The 24,297-nt window shown below is 40.7% G+C and overlaps 1 protein-coding gene across 9 annotated transcripts in view; it reads right to left on the reverse strand.

The window, feature by feature from the left end:
- Positions 1-24,297, reverse strand: part of FAM110B (family with sequence similarity 110 member B) — a 138,688-nt gene that overhangs the window by 89,935 nt on the left and 24,456 nt on the right. For 7 of the 9 annotated variants that reach the window (XM_016165663.2, XM_036232843.1, XM_016165657.2 and 4 more), the window contains exon 2: positions 17,341-17,438. The exons of the other annotated variants lie outside the window; for them this stretch is intronic. The gene's annotated coding sequence lies outside the window, so the exon portion shown is untranslated. The remainder of the gene's footprint in view (positions 1-17,340; positions 17,439-24,297) is intronic. 9 annotated transcript variants of the gene reach the window in all.

A 24,297-nucleotide genomic window follows, 5' to 3' on the forward strand; every position in this document is an offset into this window, starting at 1 on the left:
CTTTCTTCTAAGCCTCGCCTCAGTCAATTCACATAAAAATATCATTATCCTAGAAGTTCCCCCTGGCATTATCAACTGTCCTCATGGGCACGAACGTGCGACCAATAAGTGTCAGGGAAAGAAAAGTGTAAGAGGCCTCCAGGGAAATCTCTATCCTTCCTATGAAACCATGAACTTTGGGAGCCAGTAGAACACACAAGGCTTTAATGATAGTGACCACTCTAAAGGTCATCGTGTATAAACGATATTTCTCAGAAATATTAAAATAGGAGTCGACCCTTCCATATTTTATTAATGTTAACATCAATAACAGCAACATCAACATTATAATTTATTTATGTTTCTATGGCATATATTAGGAAAAGTGCTCATCTTTTATTCATCAAATAGTAATTGATTATCTACTATATACAGTGTCTTTTGTGTGTGCTTGTTGAGTAATTCCAGGGAATGCTAAGAAAAACATACCATCGACATATTATTATAAGAGAAAGTAAATATTAGGGGATGTTTGCCCACTGTTTTTACTAAGAATAAACATTAATTGCTAAAATATAAACAGTCAGCATCTCATTTTGCTTTTATAAGAACTTCTGCTGTTATTTCAACTTATAGACATTTGTTTTATTTCTGCTCCATGCCGGACTCTCTGCTAGGCACTAAAAACATAGATATATAGGTCAGTCACCCACAGTCTATTAAGAGAAACAAGGCTATTAAGAATTGAAACAAGCAATTTCAATCAGTGTAATATCGTGGTATGCGTACCATGTAAGATGCAGAGCAGCCTGGGAATTATACGATGCCTGGTGTGATGGCGGTGGGTGATCGGTTATAAAGTGTGCATCTCCATCCATCCAAGACTACTACGAGTTAAACAGAAACATCTCATCTAACTAAGGGCAGTTCTGGCCTTTGTCGTGTCCCTAAACACTATGGCGAACTACACTTTTTTCTACTAAAGAAAACTAACTTTTCATGATATATTTCTATCTGCAGTCAGTTTAAATACCAAAGGCAGTTTGACAGTTTTAACGTGTCAATTAAGTTGACACATCTCTGTCATAATGGTCTGAGTACAATGACATTTTACCCGTCGATTGAAAGGGAACATTATTTCATTCACTAATTTCTAAAATTTCCCAAATAGAAAGTTATACTAAAACCAAACTGACTCCCCAGAAACAGAATAGTGTATATGAGTTTGGGACCTAAATCAAACACACTAAATCTTTCATTCCTGACCCAGCAATATAAAATGTCAGTAATTATATTCTTGAATAAATAGAGTGACTAAAATTGAAAATACTGATCATTGTAGTTTAAGTACACACACACACACACACACACACACACACACACACACAGTGTCTATCATAACAGTCCTGCTGGGAGGAAATGAAATTCTTAATCCCTATCACTCAACAACGGTTTTTCTGAAGTGAGAAAATCGCCCTTAATAAAGCTTGTCTTATTTGGCATTTTAAAAGAATAAACTGTGACTCTTCACAGAAGCTGTTTTCAAATTCCACCACTAAAAATTATTCCTAAAAGAAATTTCCTAAACTCGGTCATTAAATGTTTACATTTGCTGTGTGCCTGACAAAGTCAGGGATGCAAAACACAGTGCTTAGGAATAATAGGCATACAATCATTGCATTGACTAAATGCAGTGGAACGGACAATATCTGACCCAAGCCCGTAAGTACCTTATATACCAGCTGTAGCGATGTGGCTGATGAAGACACACAAAATTAAAATGCGATAATATAAAACGATAACAAAACTGGGAACTTTACACTTAGAAATTATTAAGATGGTAAATTTTATATTATGCATCTACCACCATTAAAAGTAACACAATAAAAATAATTCTCATTGATCGTTCAAAACGAACTGTGAGATATTAAAAGAATACTATAAAGTCAAGTTAGCGTTTTGCTTCCAAAGGGGGCACGAGGTGGCTCTTCAGATTTCCTGACGGTGGTCCATTTAAAACGGAGAGGAGGCCGACCGACCTCTTCTCACTGCACAGAGAGCAGCAGAGCTTTGTAACGTGGACAAACCCGGTGCCAGGCATCGCCCTGTGAAGACACGAAGTGACACAGGCGGGGCAGGAGCGGGTACGGCCGGCAGACGGCGCCCTGCGGTGCGCTCCGTCCCAGAGGGCAGGCCTCCCCCCTGGCAATGGGGTCCCTCAGCCGCTTGATGGCCCACGGGGGACTCAGGACAGCCGGGTGGAACACTCGCCTTAGCTTATGAATGCCACATTTTAGTTAAACTCAATAACCAATGAGTAATCATTTATTCCTCAGCAAAAGCCAACGTCTAAAGACTAGCAGCCTCTTTGCTGGTGAGAATCAAAGAAGGCGCTTTGAGCCGAGCTCAGGGAGAGCCTCTCACAGCCTGAGGAGCCTGGCGCCCGCGTTCACACACACAGATGCCCACCCCAGCTCCCCTACGCACTGCTGGTGTGGCCTGCACATCTGCATCTCGGTGTCCTCGTCTGCCACAGGGGAATGATGAAAGAGAGGGACAATGACAGAATTATGAATTGCACTATGAGCCTGGCACTGCTCTATGCCCTTGTTTGGAACCGTCTCATTAAATTCTTACTAGAACCTCATGAAGCAGGTACCAGGAGAACATCGATATAAGATAATAATAGAATAGTACTAACAGGATAGAGTTGTGCGGAGGATTAGGTGACATAAATATGCTGTGCTCTTCTGCATTTTGCCAGGCACACGGCACATGCTCAATAAATGGCATGTGTTACCAATGCCTTGGCGAAGTGAAGAAAAGGGGATGTGGGTTTTTAGGGTGTGCGCAAAGGAAAAGAACAAGGTTTCCAAAAAGCATTCAAGATCTCAAGGAGATCAACACAGCTGAGGAGAAGGGTTCCAAGGAGAACAGTAATGGCCAGAAAGGTACCTTGAACTTGACTGTGCAAGAAGGTGAGTGCCTAGACTACCACGTCTGAACTTTTTACCCCCTAGTCTTAGGAGTTAGTAGAAGGTTTTTAAAATGAAGGTGACATGAAGACAGTATTTTATTAAGACCCACGTATAGGCAACATTTAGGTAGACTAAAATGCGAGCGCCTCAGACAGAGTAACCCACTGGAGGAGGCTTCGGCAATACTACGTGACGAAAGAACTTGTAACATAGGAAAGACAAAAAAGGGCAAATGTAAAAGAGTCGAAGAGCAAATATAGCTAATGAGTGAATGTCTAGGATTTCAGGGGATTCTCCAAGGCTTTCTAAAGATGGTTCCTTAGTAATGGATGCTCAGTGGTTCTCTGGGGAAAAAGACAGGAGAGAGGCTGGTTTTTGCAAGAAGGTCAGGAGAGCCATTCGTAACATTGTGAATTTGAGTTTGGACTGGAATATCAATTAAATGGATCTAGTGAGCGGCATAAATGTTGAGGTAACCAATGGTGACGCACAGCTGGAACCTGGTGTGAGTGTGATGTCCCCGGGTGAAATATCATGACCACGTGGCCGAGCCCGAGCTCCAGTGGATGCACATGCTGAGGTCACAGGAAGTGGATCGACACAGAGGCCAAGGAGGAGAGATGAGAGGCTCTGACCTAGGAGGACGATGGAAAACAGAGCAGCAAACCACAAGGTCCTGAGGCCAGGGAAATAAGGAATGAAAGTATCCCTGTTTGTAAATCAGGATCAAGGTCCTAGAGAATGTACAGAAGAGAAGCAGAGAGGAGGGATGGCAGAGGGAAACGGAAGGACAAAGATGACCACAGACAGGCCAGCAGAACACACAGACGCTGTGAGGTGGGAGGCAAAGGAGAGGAAACTACTCATGACAGCGAGGGTGTCCGGTCTCAGCAAGTAAGAAGGACAATGGTGAGACCAAGGTTAAAATAAAAAATATGCAGCACCAACGAAACATCTCCCACCAAACACACACACACCAAAAGAACATTAAATGCTTCTATCTTTATCCTCAAAACATGAACAGGTAATTTTCCTGAAAAGAACATGCAAGTGTTTCTGAAAGGAACTAAGAGAAAAACCACTGCAAAATAGTGTTTGCTGAACAATTCACTGCTGACAGACTTTGCAATAATGAACTATGCTTAAGCACTCTAGAGTTTCAGGCTGGGTCTAAGGATTATTAAGCAAGAATTATAATCAACACCGAATTTCTCCAGCACATATGTAACTCAGAGAATGTGAATCCATTAAGCTTTTATGCTAATAACTGTTCTGGAGAAGTTGAGAGTTAAAAGAAAAACTAAAGTTTAAATTAAGCCCTACTTTGACATTATAATTTTTTTTTTTTAACTCTCAAAGTGGTCGCCGAGCATACTAACCTCCCACATGAAGCTATTTCTAAAAACACTAAAGTCTCAATATTCATTATGTACATTAAGCCTCTCAAGTTCAACGAGAGCAGTCATTTACCAAAACAAGTATAAATTGTGCAAAGACAGAATTCCTCTTAATGTTTGACAGAAAATTACCTCTTTAAACATTTACTAAGTATCATTGCTTGATTACCATCAGTTTAAAGAGAAGAGAGAAAAAGGAAGACAACGGTTAACTACAATCCCATGAGATCTCTGGTGTCTCTGGTCGACTGTTGTGCCTCAGCGACTGGAACCAGTGCCCAGGCTCAGTGGCCTCCAGAGATGACACTGAGGTGTTGGGAGGAGGAGACAAAAACGGCAGCGTCCAGGGACATCCCAGTTATAACTACAGTTGATGAATACACTCCCTGGTCCTCCAGGCTCACTACGGGCACCCTACCCAGACACGGGCCGTTACCTAACTAACACTCGCGTCTTCCCTACAGATGGACTGCGACTCCTGGACTCAGGCATAAGAATTATTTCACCATTGAAAATCCTGAAGAATGTTCAGGTCACTGCTTCCGAAACATGTAGAGTTATCTCGTTCTTCTTACAGTCTTTACTTTTTCATAGAAAAGAAATCTACTGATTTACTAAGCAATGATACTTAGCCAATCTACTGAGTTTCCATTTTCCACTTAATTAGGTTCATTTCAGTATCGTTTGAAAATGCTGCCTGCCATTACCAATATTTTCTTTTCAAAAGTCTTCCATCCCACTTTCTTCAACATTATGGTTGTTGACAACGTCAGCTCTAGAAATCTGTCATTTATATAACACACTCCTTGGTTCAAGCCATAAGCCCTTAAGACTCTGTATTATAAAGCAAATTCTCTCCACCATTTGCAAAACCCCCAAGCACTGTATATTCAACTGGACCATGATCGATATGATAAATCGTGTGACCCCAGAGCCGTCATTTGGCAGAGGAGCACAGTCTAGTGTAAGATTGCAGACACAGTATTTAAAACTGCGCAACTAATGCCTGAACGGGGGCATCAATCACTCTTTTTACCAAAGTGAATGTGAGCAGGTGCTACAAGTTGAAGGTTAAGAAATGTCGTGAAACACAACGCTGTGTGTTCATTCATGGTAAGATATGCACATGACTTTTCTTTCCCAAAAACCTGTTCTAACAGGGTTCCCAAAGATGGGCCAGCAAGGAAGGAATTACGTCTGTGTAAGCACTAAGACATTCTGGCTGTCTCGGATCTGCAAACGCTGACTGTGTGCTTAATGAGGATCCTTGGTACACACGACAGAGCAGGAGGGACACGATATGTAGAATTACGAGGCTTCAGTCTATATCTGACAGTTAATGCCTGGGCTCTTACAACCTCTTTGCCTTAGTTTCCTTGTCTATGAAATGGACAGTCTTTGGAATTGTCACACAATGTACAAACGATTTCTAAAAATCTGTAAGTCCTAGAAGACTGATTTATTAAGATTTTATTTAAAGGTCTACTATTTATTGATATATACAGTAAGGTCTAGTTTTGATAATAGCATAAAATATGAAAATTCAATTGCAGTTAACCCAATAATGCTAACTTGGTCACCATGCTCAATAAGTATCACGTTTTACTTTTCTTATGTCAATGAAGTATGGTTAGATGAAAAAAGGAAAAATGTTTAAAGGAATGCTTGCCTTTTGGTATTATAATCTTAATTTCTTTTAGTTTCATAAGGAGAAAATACTCCTTGGTTGGCGCTCCATACTGCAATGGTTTGGACAGGTGGCCAGTGAATTTTAACCAGCAGAAAAAACCTAAACGGCTGTAATCACCTAACGGACGAAACTCGGGGTTAAGTGGCAGAGCGGCACAGTATAAAATGGGTCCCGTGCATTAAAGATGTCACATAAAGTAAAGCTGTTCATGGAAACATGTAAGATCTATGCCTCTTGAGTACAGAGAGTGCACAATCAGGTCAGATCAGTGAACAGTTCAGTTCATCCAGTTAGTGACCATGGAGCGCCCTCTGGGAGTCTGACCCTGCTCTAGGCCCCGGGGATAGAGCAGTCGACAGCCAGACAGAACTTCCTTCCTTCGTGGAGCTTCATGTGTAGCTTTACTGGTCAACCTTCTAACTGAAGAACAGCAGCAAGGGACAGTGGGATCATGCTGAGGGAGACAAGGGACGCCACCATACAGCCATGATTCCCGCTTTTTTGAGCGGTCGAGAGAATGCAACACCAGTGCGCTCTGAGCCGCACATCATGGCTGACCAGCGCGCCACCTCCTCCTGTAATAAACGTGGCGAAACCATTCTAATGTCACAGACCTGCACCACGCCGACTTACCATCGGATTACAATTAAGTTCACTTCACTAATTTTTAAAATAACTCTTTAACGGACTATTAAGCTTCAAATTCTAATTAAAGCTCAAAAAAGAGCTGTTTATTTTAACCAGTTAACTCATTATTTCTTAAAACTAAGTAGTATAAATGTTATAGAACCTGTTTATTACTGAACACATCTAATTAATAAAACAGTTTGAGGGCTTTGTTTCAATTCATCTACACAGTATTTTGTTCCTTTCTCATGCGAACTTCCAAGTGCCACCTGATTTTCACTATGACTGATATTTAACTAAAGAGTTTCCAGGAATCTTTAAAATCTGATGGGTGAGTTTTGTTGGCTTACAGCTAAATAACAGCTGAAATATACAGAATTGGCTTTTATTTTATCGGGTAATGTCCGTCATTTGTAAAATTGCTAAGCTGATTATTTTGTAAGTATAATATACACAATCTGGCCAACCAATGTCCATCTAAATCAGAAATTAGTATAGATACTTATTTTGATTCTTGTTACAACCCCAACAGCATCTTTATTTACCTGGTATCATTTGCTGCTTTCAAATGGACATCTTAGCATGTGAAATTTGTCAAAGGTAGCTTTGATGTACCAGGTGAGCTTATAAAGCATGAGCCACTGTCATAGGAACAATATATTAATTTTCTATATGTTCATGAAAGTCTTCTAATAAGACTCTTTGTCAGCTTACGAAGGGTTTGGGTACACAGTTATACAGGCTGAATACTATGCAATCCTGGGGCTGTCGTAACCAGGTGCTCGATGTGAGTGGTGCCCTTGACATGGCACGTGAGTCACTTATTAAGTGTTTGTGGTACCTCGGAGCACTTGAATATCTGGGTAGGAGCCCATTATGCCACACAATGTAATTCCCGAATGACACAGAGAAGGTGTTTCCTGCAGGCCACCCAAAACACGTAAGTACCAGAGACAGAGTACTCATATTCACTGAGGTTTAAATACCTTTCACAAAAGGATAAATGCATATTCACATAATCAAACTAAATACAAAGGAATCGGAGAACACAAATATTTTTGAAGAGGCAGTACGGCACAGCAGTTAAAGGAATAGCATTTTAGAGCCAATCTGATTAAGCTCAAATCCCATTTCACTACTTATTAGCTGTGTGACCCTGGACAGGCAATTTCACCTCTCTATTTCCTCATCTATAAAATAGGAGTAACAGCAGAAACTAACCCAGAGCGGATGTGAAGATTAAATGAGATCCATGCAATGTCGCTAGAACAGTGCCTGCAGTAGTAAACCCACAACGCGGAAATGTCCAGATGTGAGATTAGCATTATTGGGTAAGAGAATCAAACCAGAAAGAGATTAATTAACTTCTCCTGGGTTTAAAAATTTGTCCGTGATTCATTTCAGAATGAAAATGAAAGTTCTTGATTTACAAGAAAGGGTTCTCATTAGACCACACAGCTTTACATTCTAACTTTCTGACAAAGGTAAAACCATAACCTGATGTAATACGTCTGAAAAGCAAACTCTCACATACCTGAGTGGTTTGACTATTGACACGGGTTGTCCCTGAGGGGCCACCTGGCCTGATGCACAGGGCGTTCTGGACTCATGTGCTGTCACTACCAGGGCTGACATTTACCAGCAGCCTCTCCTTGTGGGGCAGGGCACACCATGCAGATAAACAGCTGCAGCTGACTTAATCAGCCGTCGATAAGACTTCAAATCCTAGGTGGGGATCCTTGTCCAAAAGCGTCTACGTCCTGCCCTGGTGAGGCGCCCACGGCTTTCATTCATGTTCTTTAAATATCGGCCAGCCCCCCGTGAATAACACTGGCACTTGGGAAAATCATCTCATTCATTTCAGTGCAAACAGCATCCGCTCCTGGAGCCCGGAGGGAGAAGTATGTGACATGAAGAAGAACATGTCCTGCAAAGTGTCTGGGGCTGAAGGGAGCCAGGGCTGTCTCCACGATGTGACACAGGATGGCCAGAAGTCAGAAAAAGTCCTGGCGCGTTAACCAGGGGACCCTTTTTATCTATGTGGATTCCTATGCAAGGATCCAGGGAGGGGAGATTTGATAATTGGTTCTGACAAAGATTGTAGCTTTCGGGTTGTGGGAAGCAAAACGGCATGCACGGGAAACGAGTTCTTCACTCGCACCTTCGTCTAGTGTACGGGGTAAGTGCATCCTATCCCGTCGAACCCGGCACGCCAGTGCTCGCGTGACCAGGGGCCTCCGGCCGCTCTCCAGGGTCTGTGTCGCATCGCCTAACTCATTCCCCTGCCTCAAGAAATGAGATGGGGTGGGGTCCAACTGGGCAAAATTAAAATTTGTGTAGCAAAAAATCCAGGTAAACTAGAAATCTAAATAAATGAGGACTAGATATGCTGTGCAAAACAATCTGTCTAGAAAGCAGCCAAAAACCAAATGGGCCACACAATGTCATCTCTGTATGATATTGACACTTCACACACGATTCTCATTATTGTTGAATTTAGTCAGAAAATCAGGAAAACACACCCAAACCCTATTCCTCAACAACTTAATAAAAATGCACATGTCCTTTTTTTAAATCACTTAATACATGTGATTTTAAAATGTCTTCATCAGAAATGCCATTAGTGTAATATCCTGGATAGAGTAGAGTATATAAAAAGAAATGACGTTATATTCAATCCAATAAGATTACTAGTTCTAACTTATTGCTTGATTATAATCAAATCAAAAATTGTGTATCTTATGGAAGCAGAGAAATCAGAATCTATTTCTCTTTACGGTAAACGTGAGGAAACTAAATAAGGCTTGGAGAGTTTGTACAGCTTATTTGAAATGCTGCTAGGAACAGAAGCTAGACCCCTGCTTAGTTCATACAAGACAGACCTGGATACTAGGAACTCAGTTCGGTTCTCGGTGCTGCTCCCTGACTTAAGGCAGAAGTTTGCCACAGGACCACCGAGTCCCACGACTGAAATGGAGAGAGTGGTGAGACGCACACCCATTTAGGGGAAGTCCCCACTTACCAGCTGGTTCATACAAGAAAGTGGTGTTGACTCAAAGTTCTTCCTCCACCAATCGGTGTAGCTGCATGTTTGTGACAGCTGGTGGCCACTACCATGAGTGAATTTCACCATCCAGGGTAACGCGTTCACCTTCCTTGCCTGGCAACAAGACATCCCGACTTACGGTACGCCTGCTGTGATTCCCTCTGACTGTGTCTTCCCCAAAATAGGCAGAAGCTACAGAAGGATGGCAAGTCCAAGTGTGGGGTGGGGGAGCACAGTATCATGAAAGCACATTTACTGACACGTTGGCCAAAATGTCACGACCAATTAAGTGATGGGGACCACCGAAAATACATAATAACAATAGGATGTTTTCAGTTTTGGCGAAAGGGTGGGATAGGAGAAGAGTAATAAATATTATCACTTTTTAGATTAAAAGTGTGGTCTTACTTCTTGCTAGAATGAACATTTTCACTTAATGTTTATTCACATGGTTAAGCTATTGTAATGTGCTCTGGAAATTAAGATTTTCCCATTTCCAAACCCCTGCTTAAAAAAAAAAACAACCAATACATTTGTCGCTAAAATTTATATCACCAATAACTATCATATGTGAACAAGGTGGCTGGAATACGTAAAGCAGAGAAAACAAAAACATCGTGAGTGTACAGTTTAAGCCTCACCAAAACCGAGTTTAAAGGAACACTGGTCCTGATCTAGGGGAAGACTGCCCCGGAGCCCCTGGGTCTCTGCACGCAGCAGTTTCTCGTTACGAATGTTACATCAGATGTAGTAGCATGAAATGCTCAGGGAAGAGCAAACTGCTTTTGCTTTGCTTTGTTTTGTTCAATAAATAAACTGTCGCAGAATGCAGATGAATTTAGCTTTTGGGATTAAATAATTCATGCCCAAATCAAACAGTAAATGTTATGAGTGAAAAAAAATTCAGGGAATCACCCAAAGACAGTGGAGGCACATATAGGATGTTAAAGAAGAGGTGACCTTCAAGAAGGAGGCTGACTTCTCTCTAGGTGACTCAAACCGCTAACAGAGGACAGATCAAAAATTCAGCTCTGAAATTTCTGAGTGGCCTGACTCCTAAAACACAGCGTGTTAAACAAAAATAACTTATTAAATTACTATTTTAAATTGAAATTCCAAGACCACGTAAACTCAAATGTGATCCCGTGTGGGTAAGACTTTTCCTATACAAATGGTGAGAAGTTTGAAAGGGAACAAAAAAAAAAAAAAAAAATGGAGCTGGTGACAAAGGGCTCGCTCCCTGGAACACTACCTGAGCACTTCGGGGCTGCCTCTCGCCCTCTGCCAACCAGCAAAGACTCAGACAGGTACTGAACACATTACGTTTACTCTGACGGAAACCAGTTCCCTCTTCAAGTCAAATTAAGGCTGATCTAAGCCCTCTGCATTTTTAACAGGACCTGTGCAGCAGGCTCTCACAGGGATTGAGTCCCCCCACATTCTCCAGTGAGAATGACTCATGGCTGTCTCCTGTCCCTAAGCCAGGTCAGTGGGGTGGGGGGCGGGGGCGGGGGGGGAGGCTGGAATTTCCAGCAGAGCCAGGTTAACTGTAACCTAAACCCAGGCACTGCAGGCCACAGGGCAGAATTACCTCATTAGGACATGGGGGAAATGCCATTTCATAAACTCTAACTCAGGCTGATTTGCCTTCCTCAGCTCCCTCAGGGAACTTCTGTCACAAAATCTCTGTGGCCCAGTCAAATTCTAAATTTATTAGAAATATCAGATCAGATAATAACTCTGGCAGATTAACGGTATACTTCTCAAAGGCAGGAGCCCTATCTTTTGAAAAGGTCCCAAGGATGCCCAGACACATCTGTCAAGTGAACTATTAAATGAGCAAATGCAAACAGATGGCCGCTTAGGAAACTCCAGAATGCAAGGCTGGCCCCTGCCATCCCCGATGAAGCAAATCTGCCCATCAGTGGGGTGGGTATCGAAGGCTGATCACTTTTAATTTGGTTTAATGCACTACTAGTTACTTTCCATGAATATTTTAATTACATGAAGAATGCGAATATCAAGAATCCCAATAGGAAAAAAAAATATCTTTGTTATATTCTTATAATTTTATTAAATGAAGGCAACTGAAAAATGGTCTCGATTTTCTCCTCTTTAAAATCAAGGAGTTAAAGTTGAATCTGCAACATCTCAACCCTAGGCTCTCCATGATTTCATACACTTTACACACCATAGTTCTGAGCAGAGAGAAGTCAGCAATGAGGTTCCTGGTGTTGATGAGGAGGAGTGACAGCAGCTTTGCCACCTGAGCTAGAGTGACTAACACCGAGATTTAAAACTTAAGTGAAAAGAGGCTATGTCATTAGCAATCACTCAGGGAGGGAAGGATGCCGTGCTTTTCAATAGGTACAATTATCCTCATAGTAGTACCTTTCGAAGATTAAGAGACAAAAATTGTGTGAGTCACTAGGTCAGAACAATCTAGAATTCATTTGGTGCCATACATCTTGCATTTCAAACCCAGACAGGCCCTGCCTGTGTCACATTTGGGCGATGCCTATCTGTTCAGTTAACAGAGATCAAATAAAGAGGAACGGCTTCTGAGATGGAATGCTATCTGTGGTGGGTGGAGAGAGAAGGAAAACCGAGATAATGTGGCTTGGTGGCCCTGAACAACAATGAGAAAGACAGAAAAGCAACGTCTGTTTTCCACTTCTAGTTAACTGAGGAAACAAGTCAGAAAACAGAGCCAAGAATGTTACTCACTGAAAAGAGATGCGACTAAAAAATTTTGAAGATTATAAATAATACTCCTCGTTAGAATGAACTTCATCTTTATGACTGAAATGTGTGACTTAAGTAGTAAACGTTTTAAGTCAACAAAATAAATTTCCTTTTAGAGAAGGAAAGCCAAATTATACAATTGTGCACAAAAACCTGAAAAAGGGCGAAGTATTTTTTAAAAGAATCATATTTAACAATTAGAATCCATTTACTATAGATAACAGCCTTAGCAGAAAGTTAATCAGAGCCTAGGATTATAGATTAAGTTTGAAAAAATTTTAATACACTTTACCTTAATGCCATGAATACATGTCTATCAGTAACTTAATGGTCTCAAAGGACCCTGAACCTCCTCCCCTCCAAAAAAATACCATTAGATGTTTTTGTCCTTCAATTAAACATAAAGCAAGGTAAAAATGAATGAATGAATGAATGAATGTATGATTGGACATCAATCAATCAAGGAAATTCAGTCTAGGAAAATCTAAGTTTAACATTACAGAAATTAAAAAAAAAAAACAGTCACTCATGATTTGGAGAAGAAAAGAAATAAAATTATCAGGCTTTGCAGGGATTGAACTGTATATTACTACATACTGAAACACACTCCTCCTTAAATGGGTTGCTCTTTGATCCTAAGTAACACCAACAGCAAGTAAGGAGGTAGACGTGAGTTTATTCGAAGGTCAAAAGGCGGGGATGCATATGGAGAAGAGATCACTAATTTATCCCTTTCAGAGCAGCATCTGAACCATACGATTTTCAGAAAGTTTCATATGGCACTGCTACCAATTTTGAGAAGTAGTTGTATTATATTTTCTTGTTTAATCTCAGGACAAATCATAACCCATGTGCAACCAACCATGTTAACAAAGTCAAATTTTTAAAGTTATGCAAATTTCAAAAAAAATCAATGAAAAGAGCGGTCTGCCATTGGGAAGGACACAAGCCAAGTCAAGGAGTCCAAATGCTAGGTTTCTGCCATGATGCGTGGCAGACAGGAGAGTAAGCCTTGACTTCAAACATGACATAAAACTGCTTGAGCCTCAGTCTTTCTTGTGAAATACAACAATAATACTGTTCTCTGCCAGAAAACAGTGATACTAATAGAGGTAGAATGTTTTCTTCCTGAATTAGCTGGGGAAAGATGTAGCAAACGGCATTTTGATGGTTACATAAGAGGTGGATTTAAGTCCATATCAGAGATGTACCACCACGGATGCCTGAAGAGAGGCTGACTGCTCCCTCCCCTGAGTGCATCAAGTATGGAGAGGGGTCTATCAGAATACAAGTCGCAACAGCAGGAAGGGATACTTGAATTATTGCTCAAGATTAGTTTCTGCTGTTAGTTTGAATTCTCATCAGGATCTCTGAAGAAGCAGTCCAGGCCACCACACGGGAACGGGAAGGCTGTGAGAGCAGGGACAGGCAGGGCCTCACGCAAGGTCCTCCCCATAAGGAGGCAGGAGGTGGCGGGGAGGAGAGAGGGTAGATGGGGAAGGAGGAGAGTGGGCGGGAGGGAAGAAGAGACAGACTCCAGGCCATCAGCATCCCAAACTTAGGACAGAACAAGAACTAGTTTCACGGTATTCAAACACACACAAATATCACCCCACTGAAACGTCTTTATAGTTTAAACTGTGTTACAGTAATACTAAAGGCAAATTTGAAAAGTCATCATATTCTCAGCATTCTAACAAAGGCGTTTTCAGTTCTCCAGTTCCATAGCTGCATTTCCAATTTTGTTCCCAACTTCACTGAGCATGCTCAATGCCAGACATGGGCACGAAGATAACAAGACTGCGCTCTATTGCCAGAAGGGATCAAAGACATGCACTTTCTAAGGTAACTCGCAGTCACTTGAATTACTCTTTAAAAGACTTTTTTTTTTTAAAAAAAAGAATTTTTTATTAGTTTCAAGTACACAGTACATTGGTTAGACATTTATATAGTTTATAAAATGACCCCCCTGATTACTCTATCTTCCCTCTGGCTCTCTACATAGCCATTACCTTACTGCTAACTGCATTCCCTATGCCGTGCTCCCCATCCCCGTGACCATCTATCAACTACTAGTTTACACTTCTTTGATAAAAGACATTCCTAAGCCAAGTAATGTCATTTGTTTCACATGTGTAAGAAACAAACATGTAAAACAAAGAATAAGAAATTCCCTAACATGTCAACACTTCAAATGTGTTTTTTGTTCAAAGTATAGGGAAAAGAAGATTAAAGGCTTTCCTAAAAGCCTCATTTAATTTAGATATAAGTTAGAATCAAATGTTATTCAATTTCAGTTTCCTTTTTCTTTTATAGTTTTGTAACATATGGCATGGGTGATAATACTTCGGTGTACTTCACAATTAAGAATGAGGAAAGAAAGGCAATATCCAGTGAGAACAAAATAATTACACATACATATTATGATCATAAACGCATGTCGGCTAATGGATTCTAATATCATTCAATACCTAATATCTTTATTCTTGAGTTAATTTTAAAATTTCATAAAAATGCAAGAAATTACTGCTCTTGATATTTAAAAAGTGGATACTGATAAGAATAAAGGGGTTACAGGAATACAGAACTCTTAACTATTCAGCCCAATAGTTAATCACAACCACAACTTTTATAAATTTTTGTGACCAAAGTGTAGACAATGACTTAATAAACCAATGAGATTTTAAATAATGTAAGTTGCCAATAAAGAGTACTGTCTGGTCAACAAACTAAACTTGTAGCTGTTCTTGGCTGTGACTGATATCAGACTTCAGGGTCACAATATCTATGCCATTTTGCACAGGCCTGCTGATAACGCTATTGTTATTTCATCGTTATCACTGAGGGCCCCCACTTGTTGAGAACACTATGTGCCCAGCACAATGTATTATATACACACCACCGCATTTAATGCCTACAGTAACCACAAGAAGTAGATATTCTTATCTCCACTCTATAAAAGATAACAGTAATAAAAGCTACTAACATGTTTTAAACATTTTCATTGTGCCAGTCTACATAGCAACTTACTCATTTAATGATCATGACAAGCCTATGATATGCATTCTATTATTATCCTAATTGACAGATAAAGAAACTGGGAGATACAGAAGAAACAGCTATCTCAAGGTCATATCTGTTACATGTAGCAGAGTCCAGACGTAGGCCCAGATCCATCTAAAGCTAAAGCCACACTCTTACCCACCAACCCCAAGGAGTCTGGGTCTCCAGACCTGCCCTCTGCCCCACTTATGAGAAGAGCGACAGCAGCAGACAGGGGACCAAGGCTGGTTTGGCCAGAGCTGGACACCCCAGTCACAAGACAACTCATAAATCTGGCTGGGACCCTGCCCCTTCTTCCCTGAAAAAATTCAAAATAAGGAAACTGATGCCCCGCCTCAAAGCTGGCACAGCGCAATGGTCCCAGGAGCTCGTGACCCAAAGACCAGGGCTTCTAACTGACCAGAGCACAGGGCATCCCAGGATAAAGAGCCTTTGTCTGGACAGGTATCCTCTGTCTATTCAGGGGTCATCAACTGCTCAGTTATTATGGGCCACTATGTCCCCGACCACACTGGGTTCTCAGCGACTGAGCTAACCGAGCCAGGGGCCTGCCTTAGCAGCAATGGCACAGGGAACAGATAAACGACAGGGTAAGAGGCTGGAATAAGGGCTGTTGGAATCATGGCAAATTGTTTTTGGATATAATGAGGGGCCATCAAGATGAGGCAGGGCATCAACTCTAAGGGTGTGAGAGGAGGTTAACAAAGGCTAAAGGAACAGGTCGTAGGGAGTCGAGCGTCAGAAGTCAGGCCAGGCTCCTGCATTCCAAGAGGGAGGCAGGAACCACGGTGAGAGGCCGTCCAGCTGGGAGGAAGAAACTGTGTTGGTTATCAACGACTAACAACAGTCACCTTAAGGACAGACAGAGGCACTTTGAAGAAATGCAACTGAAGTCCCAAGAGCCATGCTGGAGTGGATGTGCTACGCAGAAGAGGTTTCCGGCTTGGGGAAAGTTCAGCACTCCCGCCCAGCACCCAGAGCAAGGGCGCTCGCTTTGTCTGGGCGACACCTGAGTGCAGGTTCTCTACAGAATGCCGGATGCCAATGACTATTACCACTGTGGGAGGGAGGCAGCAGCTCGTCTACAAAGAGACTGCAAAACCCCACCAAAATAAACCAAATGCAGGGAACCCAGTGGCCCCCAACTCACGGAAACTGCCATTTCAAATGGCAAGGGCAAGAAATCAATACGATGCTGTACTTAGCAGAATTAATAAAGTCACCTCTACCCCGAGTATTTTTGCCCATTGGCTTTAGGCACTTATCACAGATGGGACATGTTTATTAACAACATCAGTATATATGTGCAGAGGAAAATATTTAAGGTACATGCACCCAAATTTAATCAGTATTATCTCTGGGGAGTGGTGTTCGTGTAGACGGTCACATTCTGCGTTATAGATCTGTAACATATTTAATTTTTTTTTGCAATATATGTATTATATTATATGTATTATATATCAGTAATCAGAAAAAAAATATACCAGGGCTCACGCCAAGTGAGAATATTCAGAAATCCACACACAAGTCAGGAGCCAGCACACTGCTGCTGCTTGGCTCCTGCCCGTGAATCACTGGGGTCCTAACGGACCGAAGCGGAGAGGGTAAACATCCACAGAATGTGCAGGGAAAGCCCTGGACGGAGATAAAAAGGGAAAGGGGGGTGGAGGGGAGGAGAGGAGAGAAACAGAAACGGAGAGGGTGGCGGGCGAAGGGGACGCCTCACTGCTGCTCAACAAATACAAGGTCGCATCTACTTTGTGATCGTCAGCGTCATACACGAATTTAATAATACATTTTTAAACACGTAATTACCGTTTCTTTCCCTTTCAGGCCTTTGAGAGTGTTGCTAACGTCCAACTCAAGACTCACAAAGAACAGGACAGGTGCTCTGGAAGTCCAGCTGGGGATTTCTAAAGGAAAAGGACAGGGACAAAAAGTTATTCTGGATAACAAAAGTGGTTAATGTTTAAAGTATCATTAAAAAGAAACTGATTTTCACTGAAAAACGAAGACAGGATATTTCCTAATGCATCCAGGAAGAGATTGGGTCCAAAGTCTCTTTCAAATAGAGCTGCTCTAGAAAACTCTGAATTAATTCTAGAATTAAGTGGAAAGTAACCCAAAGGAGCCCGTGTACGGCCATTAGCTCGGAGACCCCGATGTGGCTTTGCACTGTACCCAACACAACATCCCCAAAGGGACTTGTCCATATTCTAGCTCACAAAGTCCTGCAGGAAATGGGGGGTAGCCTTCTCACAAACAACTGTATAACTGGGGAGTTTCTTATGCTTCAGAAACTCTGTTCATGTTTGCAAGGGAATCAAATATTACAAAGCAGCATTTTATCTTGTCCTTCAAACGCGGTTCTGACATGAGCTCACAAACACACGCCTCATTGTCCTGGGGTTACTTTCTCTTGGACTGAGGACAGACCTTGGAGGCAACACTGTCCCAAATTTTGAGTATACAGTATTTCATTTTTAGAAAGGAAACAATGAACATGGCTCAGGCACATACTCAGGCCCAGAAATGCTGTGACTCCATTTTAGAAAAAGGGAAATAAGCAGAGGTTTTCTGAGGAAAGTTGTCCCTAGGTCCGTGTGACATGTAAATGTTTATTCATTCAAGTACCTCCAAAATGCATTTGGAGATACCTAAATGAATCATGAAAGTGATTGTTATCTGGACATCTGACGACTCAAATGAAAATACCATGGAGGAAAATGTAATCATTTCCTCTTCTAGCATCTTCTCTTGGTGTACGTCATCAGTCCAGATAACTACATCTTTGTTTACCTGAAAGTATGAGCTCGCAGAAAAGGAAAGAAAATGTTCAGACTGTTATAGATACCTTTTTTATTGAGATTTACTATATATTTTTCATGGTTACGGGACTAATCAATGGTTAAATACTTTAAAGATGCACTTGGTGTTTCAACAGGTAATGACCAGACTGCTTCATGAAGGTCCATGCCAGCTTCCCAACCATCATTATCTCCTCTCTGGAGTGAGGTGCAATGAACAATTTACCAGAAGTTTATTAGTATAGCTGCAAATCTTGACCTAGATTTTGTTTAGCTTCAAAAAAATAAAAGTCTGAAAATGTCTATTTAAATAACAACTAAGACTGATATTTCCCACTCTCACATTTAAAACTTTCAGAACAGTCTACTTTCCTCTGCCCCATTATCTAGCAATGTTCCAGTAGAACATAAAGTAAAAATTAGTACTAGATTAAAATAGAAATATAAACTTCAACTTTATGACTCTGTTTGAGTGCTTACTACCTATGATTTAAGATTTTACTTTATTTGCCTGCTGAAATATATGAGATTCCAGGAATTCAAATGAATAAAATCATATACATTTAATAGGATATTAGAGAAATTTTAATCCAAAATACTTTCATATCAAAAATTCATTTTCATATTTGCCATTATTTTTGCCTTCTCCTTCTCACAGTTTTGAGAGAGAATATAACAGCTGAACTCCTACTCTAATGACTCAGAGATAGAAGAGTCATACAATTATGACTGGGATGTGGAGTTGTATGTACCACATATGAAGAACTACAGTACTGGATTTATCTTCAGTGTAGTTATGTGACATCTAAAACATCCTAACAAAAATCATTCGCAGCACATATTGTTGAAGGTAAAGGATCATAGAGTCATCTGTTCTAATCAACTCATTTCACAGCTGAGTAATTGAAAGCCCAAGTGGTCAAATGACCTCTCCACACAGCGAAATTGGTCTTAGATCTCAGATTTCTTAGATGTCAATCCACTGCTCCATTAGATCATAATCAATCTTAATTTCCATAAATAACCTCTTAAGAGCTTATAATTTCACCTATTTTTCTATACATCTATTATTCTACACAGCATGAACAGCACTTAATGAATCAACTAAGCTTTGTTAATATACAACACTATTCGAAATGTTTGAGAGCACACTCCGCCTTTCACTCCACTGATAAAGCAAGATTAAACCACCAATGCCCATGAGAAACCTGAAATGAAGTCTGAAATATTCTTAGGTTGTTTAAACTAGCTACATCTACTCCAAAAATAGAATTTCCCTTTCTTAGTCATAGTCGAATCATAATTACAGCTTTGTGACAATACACTTTCAAGTAGGTTTTATAGATAGCTATCAAGCAAAATGCAGATATTCGACAGTCAAAGCTTACATAAGCAGTTTTTGAAGTAAGAACTTCAAGATAATTTACTGTTAGATCCATCAGTTCGGCAAGAAGTTTTACTCTCAAACTCTGGAGTTTTTCAACAGCACTTAATTTACATGGTTCAGCAGCTTATCATCATCAACAGCCATTTGTTGACTCCCACTTATTTACACTGTACAGTGCTAGGTGCAAGGAAACCCAGAAACATGAGATGACGTCCTTCCCTACTGCAGACCGATGACTGAGATAATTAAGGAGGCTTCCGCAGTGTTGTTTCACTGCCTCAAGGTTTGCACATGATGAATGTATACGTGTACACATGTGTTTAGAGGGCTAGTTAGTAAGTGCACGTGGGGTTTTCCCAGAGAATATGAGTCGACAGAGGTAGTAAAGGGTATATGTTGGAAATCAGGGTAAAATAAATTAAAATAGACCAACAGATGACAAAAGAACCCCTCCACGCATGGCCCGAAGGGCAAAGGAATGGTTTGGAAAACAAAATATCCATTGACATATTTGAAACTATGTCAGCAAAGAAATACCTTCCTTATATTTCTTCATATAATCTGATGACTGGTATTACAACTCAGTGCCAAACCACCCCATAAAAAAGAAAATATTTAATCATACATTTTCAACAAAGAAAATGAACAAATATCAAGCCAAACTAAAACTTTAATGAGACACCACTATATATTCACTCGAATGGCTAAATTTCAAAGGGCGAAAATAGCAAGTGTTTACAAGGATATGGAGCAGCTCGGATTCTTATACGATGCTGGTGGAAAAACAAATGTTACGGAAGCTTTGACAAGTAATTTGACAGCTTTTTACAGAGTTAAATGCACATTTACCACGTGACGTGGCAATTCCACTCCTAGATATTTACCCAAGAGAAATTTAAAGACAAATTCCACACAAAAACTTGTACGAGAATGTTCATAATAGCCTTATTCATAATATCCCAAAACTCGAAAAACTCACATCTCCATCAACTGATGAACTGATAAACAAATGCAGCATATCACACAAAGGAATACTACTCAGTAACAAAAAGAAAGAATTATTGATGCATATAACTACATGAGTTAATCTCAAAGACACTGTATTACAGGAAAGAAGTGAAACACAGATTAAATGTATAATTCCACTTACATGACATTTGTGAGAAGGCAAAACTGTATCAATAGGAAGCAGATCAATCGTTACCAAGAGTCAGGGTATGAGGAGGAAGGAATTGCCAGTAAAGAGGCGTGATGGAACATGTCTTGGGGTGGACGTGTTCTATATCATGACAGTAACAGTGAGTATATGATTGTGCATCTTTATGAAATCCATTGAATTATACCTTTAAAACTGTGAATTTAAAATCAACTCCAAAACTATTTTTTAAAACCTCTGATGCATAAATTGGGAAACACCTCTTATGCATCCAGTAGGCTTTGTCCTAGTCTAACAGACATGCTTATCCACGATATAAATAAAAATATAAGACAGGCTTATCAAAGTTATAGCTGATTTGAGCTTAAAATGGCTAAAAGGTTATGTAATAGAAACATAATTCTAAATGTGTGAAGATGAAATAATTCTATAGTATTAATGTCAAACGTAGGTCAAATAAAAACCAAACTATATTCAAACAAAAGTTTTCTGAGAGACAACCATGTTTTGGGCACTGCACTACTTGGTGAGAGTCACCGAGATTAAGTAACAAAGACCTTGGCCTTACAAAGTTCACCATCAACAAAAAAAAAAAAAAAAAAAAAAAGAAGAAGAAGAAGAAGAAGAAGTGATGTACTCCCACGGTAGAAGATATAAGACTTACTAATCTGAAAAAGACCTACAAGTTTGAGTTTATCACTCTTCTCTTACCTATAGCATAAATACTGGTAAATTTATAAGCGGAACTTATAGAAGGATAAAATTCAATACAAATACCGCTCTAAATTGGCCAACCCGTGTGGAGGTACGAGTAATGTATCATTATGCTCTAGAGGTATTTATGACAAGCCCCCTTCTAAAGCTCAGCTTAGGTGCCTGAATCCTCTGTACTGTTGCCATCCCCCCACTACTAAACCCCAAAGGTGATGCATGAGCCTAGAATTACCCTGTACCTACTACACCACCCAGGCTGATAAGAGGGTTAAGTACTTAGCATCAGATCTTGAAACTGAGGTGTAGGCAGTAAAAAGAGAAACTAGAAATATTTACATCAACTAGGAAAATGCCTGGGAGTGGGGTGGGGTAGAAGGTGGACTATCATTTGGAGGACTATCATTGTTCTGAGTGGCACAAGTTATCGACGGGCAAATATGGCTCATGGTAAGAAAGCATTCCAGCACAGAACAACCTCAAATTTGAATAGACTGCCTCATAAGGTAAGGAGATCTGGCAATGACAAGTTTTCTGAACTAAAAATTTAGTCATCCTCTAGTCCTAATATTTCATCATAATGTGCTATCTGGATCATTACGATCACCTCCACACCAGATTTTCAATCTTCTATGGGAAAGCAAAATCTATCTTTCCCATGTCCAGTTAGGACCTCGCCCTCCTACACCCCTCCCCACCCCCACCGTCCCACGCTTACAATCCTTACACTTTCAGCAGCTCTCCACTACCTACAGGGGCAAGGCCGAACACGGCTCAGGTTGGCAGGCGGAGCGCGCAGCGATACAGCCTTTTCTTGCCACTCTCCCTCACGCGCTGGGTCCAGCGACTGTGAATCACAGCAGAGCACACTCACGGGGCCACACGTTTTCTTGCCTCCGCACTGTGCACTTCACACTGTGGAACACTCCGCACTTCCCTTGTGTGTCTGGAGGCTTCGCGCCCTCGTCCTCAGCATCGCTCCCATGATCCCTCCTTTGAGAGGCTTTCCCGTGAGCCTTTCACACTTTTAGCACTTTCTCCTCCACATGCCCAAGGCACCTAACTCAGCTCCCCTGTAAATATCGGCCCAGATAAAAAGGTTTCTTAGGGCCCTCTCTCCCTAATAAATTAATCTCTAGGATTAGGCCAGGAGGTGATACTTCATAGGTCTTTCTGAACCGTCAGGGCTTCCAAGATACTCGAGTTCTATCTACATGTTTTGTCTGATCTTAGACCCATCAGCAGGGTATCAGCTTGGGTTGTGCAGGAAGAACAAAGCAAGTCCAGGCAAATGCTGCCATTTTGAGGCTACTGAAGTCAGAGGGGGAGAACTCATTAATGAACCCAGGCATCTTTAAGCTGGGATACAGAAGGAACCAAAACAATTACCTAATGGACGCTCCTGGGCCTTCTGAAGTCAGCTGAGTTCAAATCCTGCTTCCACACCTTCACTATGTGACCTTGAGTAGCTAATGTAACCTCTCAAAGCCCAGGGTTCCTGATCTATAAAATGGAGATAATTATAGTCCTTACCTCAGGGGATAATTCTGAGGATCAAATGCCCATGCATTGTAAGAGAGGCAGCAAAGAAATCAGTGCAGGGCAAACACTCGAAGTTGGCTGATTGCTCAGCAAGCCCCTCTTGCCCGCATTTTCATGAACGGATGGAAAGAATACCTACTTTGGAGCAAGGTATTTCAACCAAAATGTGTAAAACTGCCAGGCACGCAGGAGTCACTTGGTTATGAATCACTGATTTTTAAATATTCTAGAAAATTATTTTTCTATTCTAAAAGACAGGATTATACAAGAGAAGACATCTTTAGATTCAAAGTAAACAGACCATAATCACCTCACTGTAATGCTCCTTGCATGCTGTGAAGACACCTTAAAAAGAGATCTGTTATGTATTCTAATAAATTATTTATTTGGACTGAGTTGAAACATATCACTGTATTGCTTTAGGCTTTACAAAAAAGAAAAAAAAAGCACACTGGAAAAGTTTCATTAAATTCACTCAGATGTATCCCATCACTTTCGTACATTGATTCTCTATAAACAATAACACTTAGCAAACCCACATGTGGTCAAAGAAATGTTACATCCAAGACAGTAGTTTCTGAAACGGGTCATAATGGAAAAACCTGTAAACTGCTTACTATATGATCGGTGTCACAAGTTTCTTTTAAGGATTAATGCATCTAGCTCCAAATAAGACATTTTTTAAAAAGAGTGTTGCACATCTCAAATGTTTGTTTTAACGCTTTTAAAAACGGTGTTCTGACACATGGTTTGTTATGCAAATACATGTTTTTAAACCTAGCACATTATTGACTGATCATGATCCAATCACTAATATTGTCACCTCCCAGGGTTTTAATACTTGTGAGTCATTAACTGGAAATAAAAGCTCATTTAGGAAAGATTAATAAAATTACAAAGCAAACAGCGTTTAGAGTGGCCGGCTGCCTAAATGGCAGCAGCAGCTGGGTGGGACACTAATTTAGACGCAGGAACATGAAAATAAACAAGAGTGACTTTGGCATGTTATGTGGGACTAACACGCTACGCTGGGAAGGAAGAACGGAGTCTCCTTCCTTACGAATGTTCGATTTCGTACAACTCCAGAGACTTCTTAAATCCAAAATAGATCGAGAGATTTTCTTTGTGATCAGACGTTCTTCCAAAGTCACTGTACTTCTCTGTCTAGC

This window comes from Rousettus aegyptiacus, unplaced genomic scaffold, assembly GCF_014176215.1.
Source record: "Rousettus aegyptiacus isolate mRouAeg1 unplaced genomic scaffold, mRouAeg1.p scaffold_m13_p_15, whole genome shotgun sequence".
NCBI lineage: Eukaryota > Metazoa > Chordata > Mammalia > Chiroptera > Pteropodidae > Rousettus > Rousettus aegyptiacus.